Source organism: Myodes glareolus, chromosome X (genome assembly GCF_982192425.1).
Source record: "Myodes glareolus chromosome X, mMyoGla1.1, whole genome shotgun sequence".
NCBI lineage: Eukaryota > Metazoa > Chordata > Mammalia > Rodentia > Cricetidae > Myodes > Myodes glareolus.
In genome coordinates, this window is record NC_142053.1 from 14,435,526 (window position 1) to 14,452,124 (window position 16,599).

At 35.4% G+C, this 16,599-nt stretch overlaps 1 long non-coding RNA gene and 1 pseudogene across 2 annotated transcripts in view; one reads left to right on the plus strand and one right to left on the minus strand.

Moving 5' to 3' along the window:
• Window positions 1–8,334, plus strand: part of LOC125415436 (uncharacterized) — a 97,128-nt pseudogene extending 88,794 nt beyond the window's left edge.
• A 687-nt stretch (window positions 8,335–9,021) lies between these two features.
• Window positions 9,022–16,599, minus strand: part of LOC125415450 (uncharacterized) — a 48,786-nt gene continuing 41,208 nt past the window's right edge. For both annotated transcript variants that reach the window (XR_007236614.3, XR_007236613.3), the window contains exon 3: window positions 9,022–16,571. This is a non-coding gene — a long non-coding RNA (uncharacterized LOC125415450). The remainder of the gene's footprint in view (window positions 16,572–16,599) is intronic.

Here is a 16,599-nt window from a genome sequence, read left to right on the forward strand (position 1 = left end):
GGCAAATGTCTCATTATTTAAAATGGACATGACAGTTTACCTCAGCATGTAAAATCATTAACTGAAAAAATACAATATTAGAAGTAGAAGTAGCTAAATGTGATGGCTGGATACAAGATACATGCTTTAAAAATCAGTGACTTTTCTATACACTATTGACAAAAAAAATTCAAAATGCAATTGCAATACTTCCAACAACACTTAAGATACAGAATCAATCAATATGCCCCAAAATAAGTATACAGAGAACAGAACCAGTATGCTCAACACAGAAGACAGAACTATTTGAAGAGATGGAGATACTAAATACCCTAATTTGATCATTGCAAATTATATATAGGCATCAAATTACTATATGGTGTGTTAAATTTAAAAATAAACTATTTATTAAAATATGGCATCCTTTATTAGAGTAATAGTCACATATGCATAAACAAAGAAAAAGGCCTAACAATTGTTTAATGACTACAACAAAATGAAACAAACTGAGAAAGACGGCACGTTTATGAATGCAAAACTCATTATGTGGATTTAGTTGGCAATGTGGGCACCAATTTGTTGGGGGGAGTGAGGCCGCTTGTTTGTCCCAGTCACCCAGAACCAAAATAACCACATAGAAACTATATTAATTAAAACACTGCTTGGCCCCATTAGCTCTAGCTTCTTATTGGCTAACTCCTACATCTTAATTTAACCCATTTCTGTTAATCTTTATAGCATCACGAGGTCGTGGCCTACCAGCAAAGTTTCAGTACATCTACCTCCGATTGCAGATTCATGGCATCTCCCCCTCTGCCTTCTTCCTCCCACTATTCAGTTCCGTTTTCCCCGCCCTATCAATAGGCCAAGGCAGTTTCTTTATTCATTAATGGAATCACAACACACAGAGGAAACTCCCACATCATATAAATGTGCCAATTTGTGTTATAATTTCTGAGACATTTTGAAGACATGTTTCAATGGAAGTTGTTGCAAAAATTCATTTACAATCCACAAATGCACAAAAAGGGTAAAATTAGGGGAAATGTATATTAAAGGAAAAACAGCTGTCATACTTTTCATACTTATCATACATATCAGGTAAAGCACTGAGGTGCTAACCTCAGTATAATCAAATACTACCCACAGAACAGAAAGAAATCTCACCTAAATATTTTCTGATAGGAGAATCCTAGGTCAGTGTGGAAATAACAACATTTGAGATTTTAGCTCTTCTGAGAAGGAGCTTAGTTTTGTAGTTCTCAAGAAACAGACACACAAAAGGAAACAAATTAGAGAGTCTAATGCATCAAGCAAAAGAGAGAAATATTAGAAAGAAATAAGAGACTAATCTTATAGTCCTATGGTACAAGAGCCTGCTGAAGAAATAAGAGACAAAGTCAAGAAATTAGAAAAATAAAGAAACTGTCTTTTTATATAATCAAATTTGCCTTTCTGGAAAGTAGTACCACAAATAAATTTACCAAATGATAAACATTTTCAATCTGTACAAAAGAAAAGGAAATCAATTCTACTATCTAGAAATCTCTTAAAATTAATTTTTACAAAGACAAATGACACAACAAAAGTGTAGCATGTAAAAAATGGCCAAGAGAGGACAAATGAATAGATAGATGGAAAGATGTTTAACTTTATTAGTTATTGCAGGAAAATTGTTTCCATGAAAAATGTTGACAGAAACTAAGAAGAATGATAGTGGCCAGCATGCTAAATAGGCAATTCAAATCAAACACTTTGATGTAGAACTTTTATTTCTAAGTTATTAGCTTATAAAAGATACTTGTAAAAGTGGACAAGATAGAGTCCTCAAGACACTCTTTATAGTATTATCAATAATTATAATAAAATGCTATAAGCCTAAAGACACACCACGTGGAAAAATGGAATAGGAATACAATATGCAATATGCAATGCACTATAGTTGTTTAAAAAACGAATTTCAGGCCAGCAGAATGGCTCAACAGGTAGAGGTTCCTCCTGCAAGGCCTGACAACCTGTGCTCGATCCCCACATGATCTAAAGAGAAAACAGATTTCTTGAGGTGCTTTCCTCTGCCCTCTCATGTACACACACAAAAAGAACCTAATTATAATTAATGCAGCAAAATGACTTTCTAATGAGCAGGAAGTTTTACAATATTTATTCTATTTATATGATATATAACTATATATAATAATTCTATTCTATGAAATACTCAACAATAGATTGACATTAATAGACAAACATCTCTATGCAGTAGTGTGAGGAAAGGAATGTTTCTGCTTTTACTCTATGTATTATTGCCTATGCTTACCATTTATTATAAGCATCATGTGAGTATGTGCACATGTGCGTGCAGATATACATGCTTTGTGAACACTTGCATTTCAAGCATCTTCTATGATCAGGCTTCATGTTACTTGTTAAGACAGGGTCTCTTAATGAATTTGGAACTTATCAAATCTGCTACAGTGGCTTGCAAGCTCTAAGGATCTACCTATCTCTACCAATATCCTTCAACAATTGGTTTACAGATTGATACTGCCATTTTTATGTGGATCCTGGGTATCTAAACTCAAGATATCATGCTTGTGTGACAGCTACTTTGCTGACTGAGGCATTATTTCTTTAATAAAAATAAGCTGAACTTAGTCTCCTTTTGAAATTATTTCTGCTAAAATTTTAGGAGATATATTCTGGTTTCTTTTCTGAAGATACATATACCATTTCCCATCTACGATCCATGAATATTTTATATATATTTGTATGTGACTGTTCATTTTACCGATACCACCTTGTGAACGTGGTAGCCTTTCAGTAAACTGGAAGTAACTACCATATAATTTTTTTTTCTTAATCGTCTCCCAATTTTTGACATCTGGATTGGTTGTAATTTTTTTCTGTAAAAAAACACATTGAAGTTAGCAACCTTTGAATCAGTGCCTTCTCACTTTAATTATTTATTTCAAATAATATGTAAGCAAGTTTTCACACATTACAAACTGAACTATAGTGTAATGTGATGTACAGTGTGGGTGCTGTATGCGCACTCATCACAACAGGTTTTAATAATCCTAAAATGGTCAAGGAATATAATGTCTACTAAAAGAAAATGAAATAAATATACCTTATATTAAAATCGTAACATAAAATCACAGTTTACTTTTGTGGAAATTAACAATTTATTAAGTAAAATAGTAGGTTACATAGTGAACTCATTCCATTTTTGAAAAAAATATGCTGAAAATTCTAAAAGAGCATGTCAAAATCTTTATAATGATTTTCTGTGAGAATTGAGATACTTTGAGAATAAGCTTTTTAATTTTATATCTTTATATTTTGAAGTTTTGAAATAAAAAAGTTACATATACATTTTAAAAGGCAAATAAATAATAAACTGTATACAACTGATTAAATGTTGTTCTTCAACATAATTTTTGCATGGTTATACTATGGGGGAAAAACAGTAGAAATATAAAGAAAAAGATCCCACACATAATTCTTACCCTGTAATAACCAGTTCACATTCTCTGATCATATATTTGAAAAATAATTACAATCACACTTTATATCATCGAGCTAATTTTGAAACTAACATTACAACATTATGTAACATTATGTAACATTATGTACAAGCCATAAATATTTTAATGACAAATAGCATATATAAGCAACATATTTACATTTACTTATTTATTCCCTTAAAGCTAGAGCTAGTGACTGGGAATATAACCTGTATAGTAAAGCATATGCTTCACAAACATGAGGAGCTATATTTTTAAAAGGATAGATGTAGTGTTGTGCCCTTCTAATTCCAGCACTGGAAAGGCAGAGACATATGGACACGTGGGGCCAGTTGGCCTAATTGGAAAGCTCTAGATCAGTGAGAGACCTTGGGTCAAAACAAACAACAACAAAAGACACAAATAAACAAGGCAAATTACTTCTAAAGAATGACACTATACATATATATATATATATATATACACATATATATGTGTGTGTGTGTGTATATACATATATATGACTTCTCTACTCCTGCACATGTGCATATACACTCACAAACAATGATATAACTGGACATAAATCTGTACACACACACACAATCTAGAGAAAATTTTTTCCATTTTTGTTATAGCCAGTAACTATAAGGAATACCATTATGTATGAATTATCTATATTTTTTTTCTGAGTCTAATGCCTTAACTACCTGGCCATCACAGTCTTATAAAACTTATCTACCTTTTCTTGAGACAAGCTCTCCTTAGGTAGGCCAAACTGGCCTTTAACTCTCAATCTGCCTGCTTTAGTCCATAGAATGCTGAGACTGCAGACACCACACACAGCTTGCATTATTCACGTTGAAAATAATTAGGAAAGGGTTTTGGATGAAATGTTTAAAATTACAAATTATCAATGTTTCTGATAAAGGCAGAATGGAAGCGAAGGAAAAAAGAAGCTCAAACAACATCTTAAACCCATACCCATTGTTCTAATTAGATAAAACTGATATAAATTCACCTATATTATCTAAATCGCAAGCTTACTATAACACCCCAAAATGAAAGATTCTTTAGCATCAGCATGAATTTGACTTCTTGACTTTCAAAACTCTCACAGCATCCTATACTTACTTTTTCTCCATGCCTTTACCACAACTGAAAATTACCAGTACTTTGTATGCAACCCCCAAATAATTTTAAGGTTCATTAAAAATGCCTGGCACAAATTTGGCACTCAATAAATATTTATTGAATGAATAGATGGATGAATAAATGAGGTGATAGCACTTTGTCAACTCTATGTAAAAATGTATTGATATTTCAATTTTTATTGTTGTTACTTTTTGTTATCACACAGATGACTGTAAATCTTTGGACATTACTTGCCTAACTATAAATTTATTTATGTCGTTTATGTTTTCATATCAATCAGAGGCATGAGTAGCAACATTGCTAGCTGTGCCTGGGGAGAGTTGAGACTTAGAGAACCAAAAAAAGACAGCTCTCTAGCTCAACAGCTTGGGATTTAAGTTGTAGTTACCATTATGTGGATACAAGGCAGTGAATGGTCAGGAACCCAGGAAGTCAGTGATATCTGAAGAAGCATGAAGATCCTGGAGGTCAAAAACAAACTAATAGTAAGTGATCCAGATAGCATGTTTAAGACTGGAGAATGATAAGTGACAAGGTATTAAACTAGAAAGGAAAGTTAAATTTCCAAGCATTAAAATTCCAAGCATGAAGCTATGACTGTAATTCTAAGTAAGGTGTATTTGAAGTCAGTATCTCACTGTATCCTTCTTTTAACATGGTATCAGGAAATATTTGCACCTACTTTCACATACATGAGCAAGGGGTGGTATAGTAGTTGGTTTTAGGATGATTCGATTCAAATAAGGCTCAGACAGTGACAGGTTAAAATATGACTTACATGAGATTTTATAATATTCTACATACAATATGGGAACCATAAAACTTTAGTTCCCCTCACTCTCATCCTGATTTTCATCATCAGTTACAAAGAAAAAGAGAGCATAGTGGTAGAATCATGGATTCTAGAAGCAGGCTAGCTGGGTTCATTCCTAGCTCTTTTATTTACTATTTCTGTCTTTTGGACAAGTTACTTCACTACTATATACCACTTTCCTCATCTGCAAAACAGAGATAATAATAACTTGTATCTCAATGAGTTGTGAAGATTAAATGAGTTGATGCATGTAAGGATCTTAGAAAGGTGCCTGGACACAGCAAATGCTTTGCATTATTGTTATTATTATTATTATTATTATTTTATTACCACATAGAGACACATATTAAAAACAGACAAAATAAATCAATATATGCCACTATCTTTACATATATTATAAAATTAGTCTTTACGCATGAAATCTTCCCATTAAAAATTTTCATTTGTGTTTGAACATGGTTGACAATCAAAACCATAACCATTACCTAAATTGTAAAATTATTGCATCAATTCTATAGAGCCTCTTTCTTAACTCAACTTTTTAAAAGTTATAAAGAATATACATTTCGTAATTTCAAAAAAATCACAAATACTACTGTTGCCCCCTAAAACTTGATCTGTAAGAGGCAATATGCTTTTAAATAATCTGAAGCTAGTTCTACTAAAAGCAATAATAGTTAATTTGAGAAGTTAGTCTAAAAATATCTGCACCTAGAAAAACTTATATGGAAAGACTAGATTTGAAAAATGTCAAAACTGGGGAAATATTGGGAAAAATAACTATAAAAGAACTTTCAATACCTGAATATGGATGACACTGGAAAACCTGAATATCAGAAATCAATACACTGGAGACACTGGAAGGTGCAGATATTGAGCCTGCTGATGGAAGACTGGGTAATTACAGGAAGACCTGAAGGTACTGGAAGACACAGATGTTGGAAGATGTGGCGATGTTGGAAGACAGGCAGATGCTGGAAGCCCTGGAGATGCTGGAAGACCTGGAGGTGTAGGAAGACATGTACTCCTTGGAAGACATGGATTTTTCTGGAAGAAGTGGATTTTTGGGAAGACGTGGATTTTTCAGGAAGACGTGGATTTCCAGGAAGATGTGGATTTTCAGGAAGACATGGATTTTGGGGAAGACGTGGATTTTCAGGAAGATGTGGATTTTCAGGAAGACATGGATTTTCAGGAAGACGTAGATTTTCAGGAAGACATGGATTTTCAGGAAGACGTAGATTTTCAGGAAGCTGTGGATTTTCAGGAAGCTATGGATTTTCGGGAAGACGTGAATTTTCAGGAAGCTGTGGATTTTCGGGAAGACGTGGATTTTCAGGAAGACATGGATTTCGGGAAGACGTAGATTTTCAGGAAGACGTGGATTTTCAGGAAGCTATGGATTTTCGGGAAGATATGGATTTTTAGGAAGCTATGGATTTTCGGGAAGACGTGGATTTTCAGGAAGCTGTGGATTTTCTGGAAGCTGTGGATTTTCTGGAAGCTGTGGATTTTCAGGAAGACGTGGATTTTTAGGAAGCTGTGGATTTTTGGGAAGACATGGATTTTCAGGAAGCTGTGGATTCTCAGGAAGATGCAGATTTTCAGGAAGACGTGGATTTTCGGGAAGACACGGATTTTCAGGAAGACTGGATTTTCAGGAAGCCGTGGATTTTTGGGAAGCCGTGGATTTTGGGGAAGACCTGGATTTTCAGGAAGCTGTGGATTTTCAGGAAGCCGTGGATTTTCAGGAAGCCGTGGATTTTGGGGAAGACGTGGATTTTCAGAAAGACGTGGATTTTCAGGAAGCTGTGGATTTTCAGGAAGACATGGATTTTCAGGAAGCTGTGGATTTTCAGGAAGCTGTGGATTTTCTGGAAGACGTGGATTTTCAGGAAGCTGTGGATTTTCAGGAAGACATGGATTTTCAGGAAGACGTAGATTTTCAGGAAGACATGGATTTTCAGGAAGACGTAGATTTTCAGGAAGCTGTGGATTTTCAGGAAGCTATGGATTTTCGGGAAGACGTGGATTTTCAGGAAGCTGTGGATTTTCGGGAAGACATGGATTTTCAGGAAGCTGCAGATTTTCAGGAAGACATGGATTTCGGGAAGACGTAGATTTTCAGGAAGACGTGGATTTTCAGGAAGCTATGGATTTTCGGGAAGATGTGGATTTTTAGGAAGCTATGGATTTTCGGGAAGACGTGGATTTTCAGGAAGCTGTGGATTTTCTGGAAGCTGTGGATTTTTAGGAAGACGTGGATTTTTGGGAAGACGTGGATTTTTCAGGAAGATGTGGATTTCCAGGAAGACATGGATTTTCAGGAAGACATGGATTATTCAGGAAGACTTGGATTTCTGGGAAGACGTGGATTTCCAGGAAGACCTGGATTTTTTGGGAAGACTTGGATTTCTGGGAAGACGTGGATTTCTTGGAAGACATGGATTTTCAGGAAGACATAGATTTTCAGGAAGACATGGATTTTTAGGAAGACATTGATTTTTCAGGAAGACTTGGATTTCTGGGAAGACGTGGATTTCCAGGAAGACCTGGATTTCCGGGAAGACATGGATTTTCAGGAAGACATGGATTTCCATGAAGACGTGGATTTTCAGGAAGACGTAGATTTTCGGGAAGACATGGATTTTTGGAAGATGTGGATTTTGGGGAAGACCTCGATTTTCAGGAAGACGTAGATTTTTGGGAAGATGTGGATTTTTGGGAAGACCTGGATTTTGGGAAGACCTGGATTTTGGGGAAGACACAGATTTTTGGGAAGACATGGATTACCTGGAAGGCTTGAACTTCCTGGAAGCTATGGATTTGATGGAAGACATGATTTTCTGGAAGATATGGATTGATGGAAGACCAGAAGATTACTAGAAGACATAGATATTGGGAAGACATAAATTTTCTGGAAGACATGGATTTTCTGGAAGATCTGAATTATCTGGAAGACCAAGATTATTTGGAAGACATGGATATGTGGAAGACTGAGAAGTTTCTGGAAGACATTGATCTTCAGGAAGACATACTTTGGCTGGAAGACCTGGAAGTTATTGGAAGACATGGATCTATTGGAAGACCTGGATTTAGTGGAAGACTTGAGTTTCTGGAAGACTTGAACTGGTGGAAGACATAGATTATCTGGAAGACCTGGATTTTTTGGAAGACCTGTATTGACTGGAAGACACTGATTTTTCTGGAAGACATGGACTGGCTGGAAGACATGGAATGTTTCTGGAAGGCTTGGATTGATGGGAAGACTTGGATTTTATGGAAGACACATTTTTCTGGAAGACGTAGATTGAACTGGAAGACGTGGATTCTTCTGGAAGACGTGGATTTTCCTGGAAGACATGGATTTTCCTGGAAGGTCTGGATTCTATGGAAGACTAGATTTGCTGGAAGACTTGGAGGTTATTGGACGACATGGATTGTCTGGAAGACATGCATTTTCTGGAAGTTCAGGATTGTCTGGAAGATCTTGACATTGTTGGAAGACTTGCAGTTGCTGGAAGACCTGGGATGTTGGAAGACCTTGATACTGGCACCACTGGAAACCCTAGATATTGGAAACATCATAAGCACAGGATTTTTGGAAATACTGAATTTTTGAAAACATTGGTTACATTGGACATTAAAGATTCTGGAGGCCCTGAATACTTGCATATTTGATAGTTAAAGCCCTATACTAGAAGTCTTGGATAATCAAGGCATTACATTTCTTATATTTTTGAACCCCTAATCAGTAGTTTTATGGATAACAAAAAACATGAACATTTACAAATCACAAATTCGAAAACCCCACCTCAACATTATCGTAGTCCTGTCAAAATACTGACATAATTTATAAAAATTAAGCTTAAATGATACTGGTAACCCTAGATTTTAAGAGCTCTAGAAGCTAGAAGATCTTGTTATTTATGAGTTCAGAGTAATAGAACCCTGAGTGTTAGAAAATGAGTGTTCCTGTCAGGGAAGAACTGGCAATAAAAAGACATTATAAGAGTTGAAAGAATTCAAGAGTGGGATGACAGAGAAAAGGACAATGAAATGCTATATTCTGGGCATGACAAAGCCATTGCTATCACGAGCTCACAATATATGCAGTTACCTTTTCTGAGCCTGTTACAAGATGGGGCTTGTCAATTACAGATGAAGAAAAGACTAATGGGGTCCTGTTCTTCCTTGTGGAACTACTGGCTACTTACTTATACTAGGAAAAGGGGAGTCACTGTCTTCAGATGTGACTCTGGTGAGCCTCCCATACTCCAAAGGATAGTTCCATACTCATGGTCATATGGATGGCCCTTGTTAAATTCAGTGTATCACAAAACAAAAAAGATGAGTGTAGTAAACAGATTTATAGTGAAGATGACAATTGACAGGGAAAAGGAGGAGTTTAGAAAGGATAGAGATGAGTAATCTTAATGCATTATATATACATGTATGAAATAATCAACTAATAAATTTTATTTTTAAAAAGACTGTTAAATGAAGATTTAGAAGACATTAATACATAATAATAATCATAATAATAATCTGATAACTGAACAATACACTTCAGTATACTGGAAAAGCTACACTTGGGTGCTATGAAATAAATTGATTCCAGAAACCCTACAAATAGGAAATATTGAGTGATTGGGATCACATAAGATCTGAAATGTATTACTTTGGACTGTGAAAGACAAGGTTTAACTTTAAGTATTGATAAAAACATTGGAAGATGGGAGGCTTTTAACAACTCTAATATACTGGATAGATTAGACAACACAAGAATTGGAAATGCTTCAGGCCAGAGACTAGAAAATAAGGATGTTGTGATGTGAGGAAAATCGAGTTATCCAAGCTATTTTCCTATGTGGAACTTAGAAGTCCTGAGTTAGAGATACTGAAATATAGAAAGGCCTGATCTTAGAAATCAGAAGACCATGTTTGTATTCTGATGTAGATATTAGGTTCAAAGGTAGTTAAATCATAGCACAGACTTTTATGATCACAACATCTCTTCTACTAAAAATAAAACAAGGGCAAGGGCATTTTAAGTAGACAACAAAGAGGAAGCTGGAAGTTCAAGTAAAAAAAAGTAACTTGAATGTGCTAGAACCTAACTCCACAATCTCAATGAACTGACCTTTTACCATTTATGGATTGACAGAATAAATGCCAGTAGAATGAAAATTATCTAAGAATACATATTACCTTCAAATAGAAAAATTACTTGGTCTAGATCAGGGTTCAGCAAATACGTTCTATAAAAGACTAGTTTGTTAAAATTTAATAGTCTGTATTGAAACTACTCAATTATGCTATTAGTGTAAACATAAACAAGGATAATTACAGTTAGAGCTATATTCCACTAAAACAATTTACTTTTAAAATGTGTAGGTGAGTGGATTTGTCCTAAAGACTGTAGTTTGCCAAGCCAGCTCTAGATATCAAACCTAGAGTATAGTAAACTTAAGCACATCCAAGGCTAGCATTCACATGCAAGAGTACAGATGCAACATTTTGGAGCCTAGTGGCACAAAAGATATTGTATAACATTCTGAAAATCAGGAGTTAAGGCTGGCAGTTTTTTAGGTGCCCTTATATTCAGAGACAAAATTAGTAGCCTGGGCCTATGTCCCAGTCATGGAAGATGATGGTCAGAAGCTAGAGCTAGAGAATTACTTACTTGTACACATATTCAGAGAGAGAGAGAGAGAGAGAGAGAGAGAGAGAGAGAGAGAGAGAGAGAGAGAGAGAAAGAGAGAGAGAGAAAGAGTCAGTCCACCCCTGTAGACAGGGAAAATAAAGACAATTATAGTTTGGTAGGGTCATCTCACGGATAAAAAAAAAAATATATGTAAAGTTCTGATCTCACTCCCTAGAACTTACATAACAGCCATATGAGATGAAAGCTGAGGTATAGCCTCAAGTCTCTCATTATTTATACTATAAAATGCTTACAAGGACAGGAATTGGCACATGTATTTCACACAAAGAACTCATAAGTCAAAACTAGTAAGGTGCACTGGGAATGGCCCATGACTTAAAAATCAAACAACTATCAAAGAGACAGTGGGCATTCATGTGAGTCTTCTTACAAGGCAATGTGTGGATCAGAACCAAAGATGATGATAGCCATGGAGAGAGGTATCAAGTACCAACAAGTACTAGGCACATACAGTCACACATATAGTCCCTAGCATACCAAATATTCAAAGTTGAAAGAAAAGTTTTGTAATGGAAGTCCACTGCAATAATACTAGAAGGCAGTAGTCTGAAATTGAATGAGGCAATGAAAGATGTGTAGTTTAAATAACAGTACCAAAGTCTTGATGAATACCCTATTTTCTAAACACCAATCCTTAAAAATTCCTAAATTCCATGATAAATGTATGAAATATCAAAAAGTTCAAAAGTCAGTTGTAAAGAATTTCCCCTGCCTGGCAAGAATACTTTGCCTTGCATAGTTATTTGTAAGGAAACTAAGCTAAAAATTTAGTGGTCAAGAAGGCATTCTATACAGATTTATCATCACTACCTATATCAGAGTGCCTTAATTATATTTAAGGTGGGACTAAGTAGATGGAATTTCAAGAGTACTAAAATACATTTATGTCAAAAAGTCATTACCTCTAATCACTAGGTAAATCAACATCATGCAATAGTAATCACATTATAAATACAGTATAAAAGAATTACTGCAGGAACAATGGAACTGTTTCAGGTGTTCCTTATTAGCAAACAAGGAAGAATATTAAAATTCTCTTATTATTATTTCTTTTAAAACCATCATGTATACTATATTTTGAACAGAATAAATATTAAAATTTGCCAAAAATAATCATGTTCTAATACACAATTCTTACAGTATTATAATAATAATAATAGCAATATTTTATTGAGCGCTTACTATGTGCCAGGCACTGTACTAAGCATCTTGTGTCATCTCGAGTTGCCAGCTAATAATGCAGGCATAGTCAACCCCATTTTATAGATTAGAAAATTAAATTTACAATAGTTAACAAACATGCCCACTGTCACACAGCTAGTAATTGGCATGAGAAAATTTGAATACAGGTCTGTCTAATTCTAAGACCTATCTCTGTGCTGACTTCTCATACCCTAAAAAGCCAAAGATGACCTTGCCAGAACTAAGTACCGTTAACCCAAACACAGAACATCCCCAGCTCAGAGAAGACAAGAAGTCAATGTCCAAATCCTCACTTGAAGTCACTTGTATTTCTCAAGAGTAGATCAAGCACCTACTCTGAATACTTGTGATGATGGGTTAACTAGCAATGCAAGGAAAAATCCATTGTCTCAGATACACTAAATTTATATTTAATTTTGTCATATATGTAACTTATGCTAAGGAAATTTTCCATTATCTCTTCACTTAACTTTATATTCCATAAAATACATATTTTCTATTCACAACACAATTATTTTACAATACTGGCATCAAAAATCACTAAAAGATAAGGATCCTACGTAAAGATCAGTGATCAGTATATTTCATGACAATGGCACTGTTCACAGATTCTTAAAAATGATGCCGCTGAAGTCCTTTATTAACTTTCATGTGGTGGCAGACATATGATCTAAACGTGCAAATTAAATAGGTTTCTCCCATGTTTTCGACTTAAGATTGTCAAGAGAAAGATCTTCTAAAATCAACTGCCAGCTTTCTAATTCATTCTATTTCAGCCGTTAAACTATACTTTCTCTCCACCTTTCTTTTTATTTTTCTCTGTGATTAAATATGTCTATCAAGAAGGAAATTTCTGTCTGTATACTTCTTTATATTCAGCTCAAGAACTTGCCCAAACCGTTATATGACAGAAACTGTATAAAACCAACTAAAATAAATGTCAAGCCGGGGAGATGGCTCAGCGGAGAAGAATGCTTGCTCTACAAGCATGGGAGCCCAAATTTGAATCACAAGAACCCACATTTAATAAAATAGGCTAGACTGTAACCCCAAAGATGGATTATGAAGTAGAAATAGGAGGATTGGTAGGTCTTTCTGGCTGCCAGCATAACTTCAGGTTAAGTTAGAGATTTCAGGTTAAGATTCGGTTAGAGATTTCAGGTTAAGTTTCAAGGGAATAAGTTGGAGGGTGATAGAGCAAGTTGTCCAATGTCCCACTGTGTCCTCCACGTCCACACACTGGTGTATAAATCTATACACATGTACAAATGACACACACACACACATCATACAGCAACATACATATTCATTTATATACCCCCAAAAGAAGTTTAATAGACATACACCTTTTAATTTGTGCAGAATATTCATAGTTTAAAGAAGAATAAGGATACCTACTTATTTGACAGGGTTGCCATTAAATTCTGCTTCTAACACTTAGCCTATACCAAATTATTCCACCTTCCTATAAGTTTGGCTGACTTTCAAACTGAACCAAATTAAAGTGTTCTAGAATTAATCACACTAAAATATATCACTTATTCTCACCCATGATACTTCTGAAAATTTAACTGAACATTGTCTTAAACAAGGATTAGATTTATCTCAGCATTTTAATCAAATGATCGGAGTCCTATATCATTGTTTTCTGTCATCCAAAGTCTGGATCAGTGGTTCTCAATCTGTGGGTCATAATGCTTTTGGCAAAACTCTATCTCCAAAAATATTTAAATAAATAGGATTAATAACAGTAGAAAAATAACAGCTATGAAGTAGCAATGAAAGTAGTTTTATGGTTGGGGGTCACCACAGCATGAGAAACTATAATAAATGGTCGCAGAATTAGGAAGGTTGGGAACTACCAGTCTAGATAGTCCTACGCCATTAAAATAATGGTCAATATTTTACTTTATTACTTTGAGTTTTTAGTTGATGAAATTTTATTTAAAAATTAGTTTCTTTAAATCTGATCAAATTAAGGAAAATAATAGCCAAGGTGGTAATATCAATGCATGGGAAAGTTATCAGATTCTAATACATACACACACACACACACACACACACACACACACACACACACACACACTCCTCATGGAAGCTGTTTTCTTCATTAAACAGTTGACTATGTTTGCTTTTTATTATATATCACTTAAACCTAACTTTCTTTTCTGGGAGTCTAAAAAATATAAAGCTTGAATTACAAGCACATTTTTACAATGCTGGGGAGTGAACCCTGTGCCTCTCACTTTCCAAGCAATGGTACTATTGCTGGAGTGTATCCACAGTCCAAACAACCACAATTTTCAAATAATATGAACATAATTTAACACTACTATTTACCCTGGCCTCTTTATAAAGGCTAAGATACTCACAAAGTCAACCAGTAAGTTGGATGCAATTTCTCTAAACGTGACAATGTCAGACTTAGAAGGACCTTAAAGACCAAGAGAGTGTATTCTCATTTGGAAGCTATGAGAAGTATGGAGTGACTTTGAATAAGACTATCCATTGGACTAGTGACAGAAGAAATACTAAATTGGTCATATTTGCTCTGTTTCCTGGGCCCACTGCTATTTCTCTTCTATTTTCATAGCCTAATTTCATTTCACCTTAGAGCAGCACTTTGCAGCTAGGGCTGTAGACAGAACCACAAGTTGTTTTCCAAATATATAAGTGCTGGCCCTACTGCCAGGAACACATTCCAGAAATTCCCTTTCCTAACTCCAAAACACAGTCCATGCTAAGAATATCTGTGAATTAGAGCAATACTCAAAAACACTGTGACAATACTAGGTAGGTCCACAATACCCAACAACGGCCTTTCAATCCATATTTGCTTCTTCTAAGGGTGTTGAGATCGTGGGCCATCTCATTCACAACTGGGTGAACAAGGCCTTTAATACCGTGGCTCAAATGCAGCACTTAGTTCAATTACTGAACACATTTTGTGCATCTTAGGCTATACTAAACTTCTCTCTTTGGCAACTTCATGCCAAGATTTATTCTTCTTCCCTTCTCTATTCAGACACTTTCACATCATTATCATCTACAATCAGGGTGGGGTGCTCAAGCTATTTAGAAGAGATTAAGCAATGCTAGTCAAACTTCCTGTCTATTTCCAGAAAAACTATCCAACTGACTTTAAAATAGACAGCAGGTGAGAATGTGTGTTAGTAGCTAAAAGACCAGGCAGGGTCATCATATGCCTGTGACAAAATAATACCTGGGCGTCTTACCTCTAGTTTTGTGATATTTTCCCCTCGAGTAAATCTGCATAGGAAATTTGAAACATTCAAAATTCACTTTAATACATTTTAGTCAAATAATGAGATTCTGAAGGTGGATTAAACACTCAAAGTAGAATTCTGCAATACCTTCTGGGAAGAGGAACTATCAGAATCCCTTTTTTGGAGAATGCTCACTATCTCAGAACAGTAGAGGTAGAATAAACATGAGAACAGGAAGGAACTATGAAAATGAACTATACTATGAACTATACTAATTCTTCCTCCTTGATTAGGTACCAATACAAACATAAGAATTCATTATAAATGCACTGCCTCTCAGGATAAGCCAATACTTATCTTGCAAACTGCCACACAACAAGTGAACTTATGCCAAAGTTTTCCCTCTGGCAAGATATCAAGTTAGATATACTCACAATTTAAAGAATTTCAGGATGAAGAGGACAATGCACAGATAACAGGCCCAGCCCCTCCCACTTTGCTAGGTTTTAAAATGTGTTCCAGAAACCCTCACACTATGCATGCCAGAGGAATTTAAGACCTTTGTGGTAGAGTAAGAGACAGAAAGGAGCAGTGTAAAAGTCCACGACAAACTTGTTTGGTGACAGAAACAAAACACCAAAGAGCATTTCAGTGATATTTAACAAACTTGACATGAGCAGTTGTGGTTACTTTGCAATTAACTTTCTTTTCTTCTCTGTCCTCATGGTGAGGATAACAATGCACCTATGAAAATGCTGCTCATGACAACAGAGGTAAGGGAAGAACAGAGAAAATCAGAGTCTGCTGCGGAGTATTCGTCGTGGTCTTCTCCACTTTCTTTCTCCGGCACATGGATCACCAAGCGTATCATCAGGACCACCACGGAGGATACAAATCCCAGGTTTCACCTACTGGTGTGTGGCGTTGTTTAGAGGACTGAGTAGATTGTCGACATTCTTTCTCCCCTGTTAAATAGAGAGAACAGACTTACTG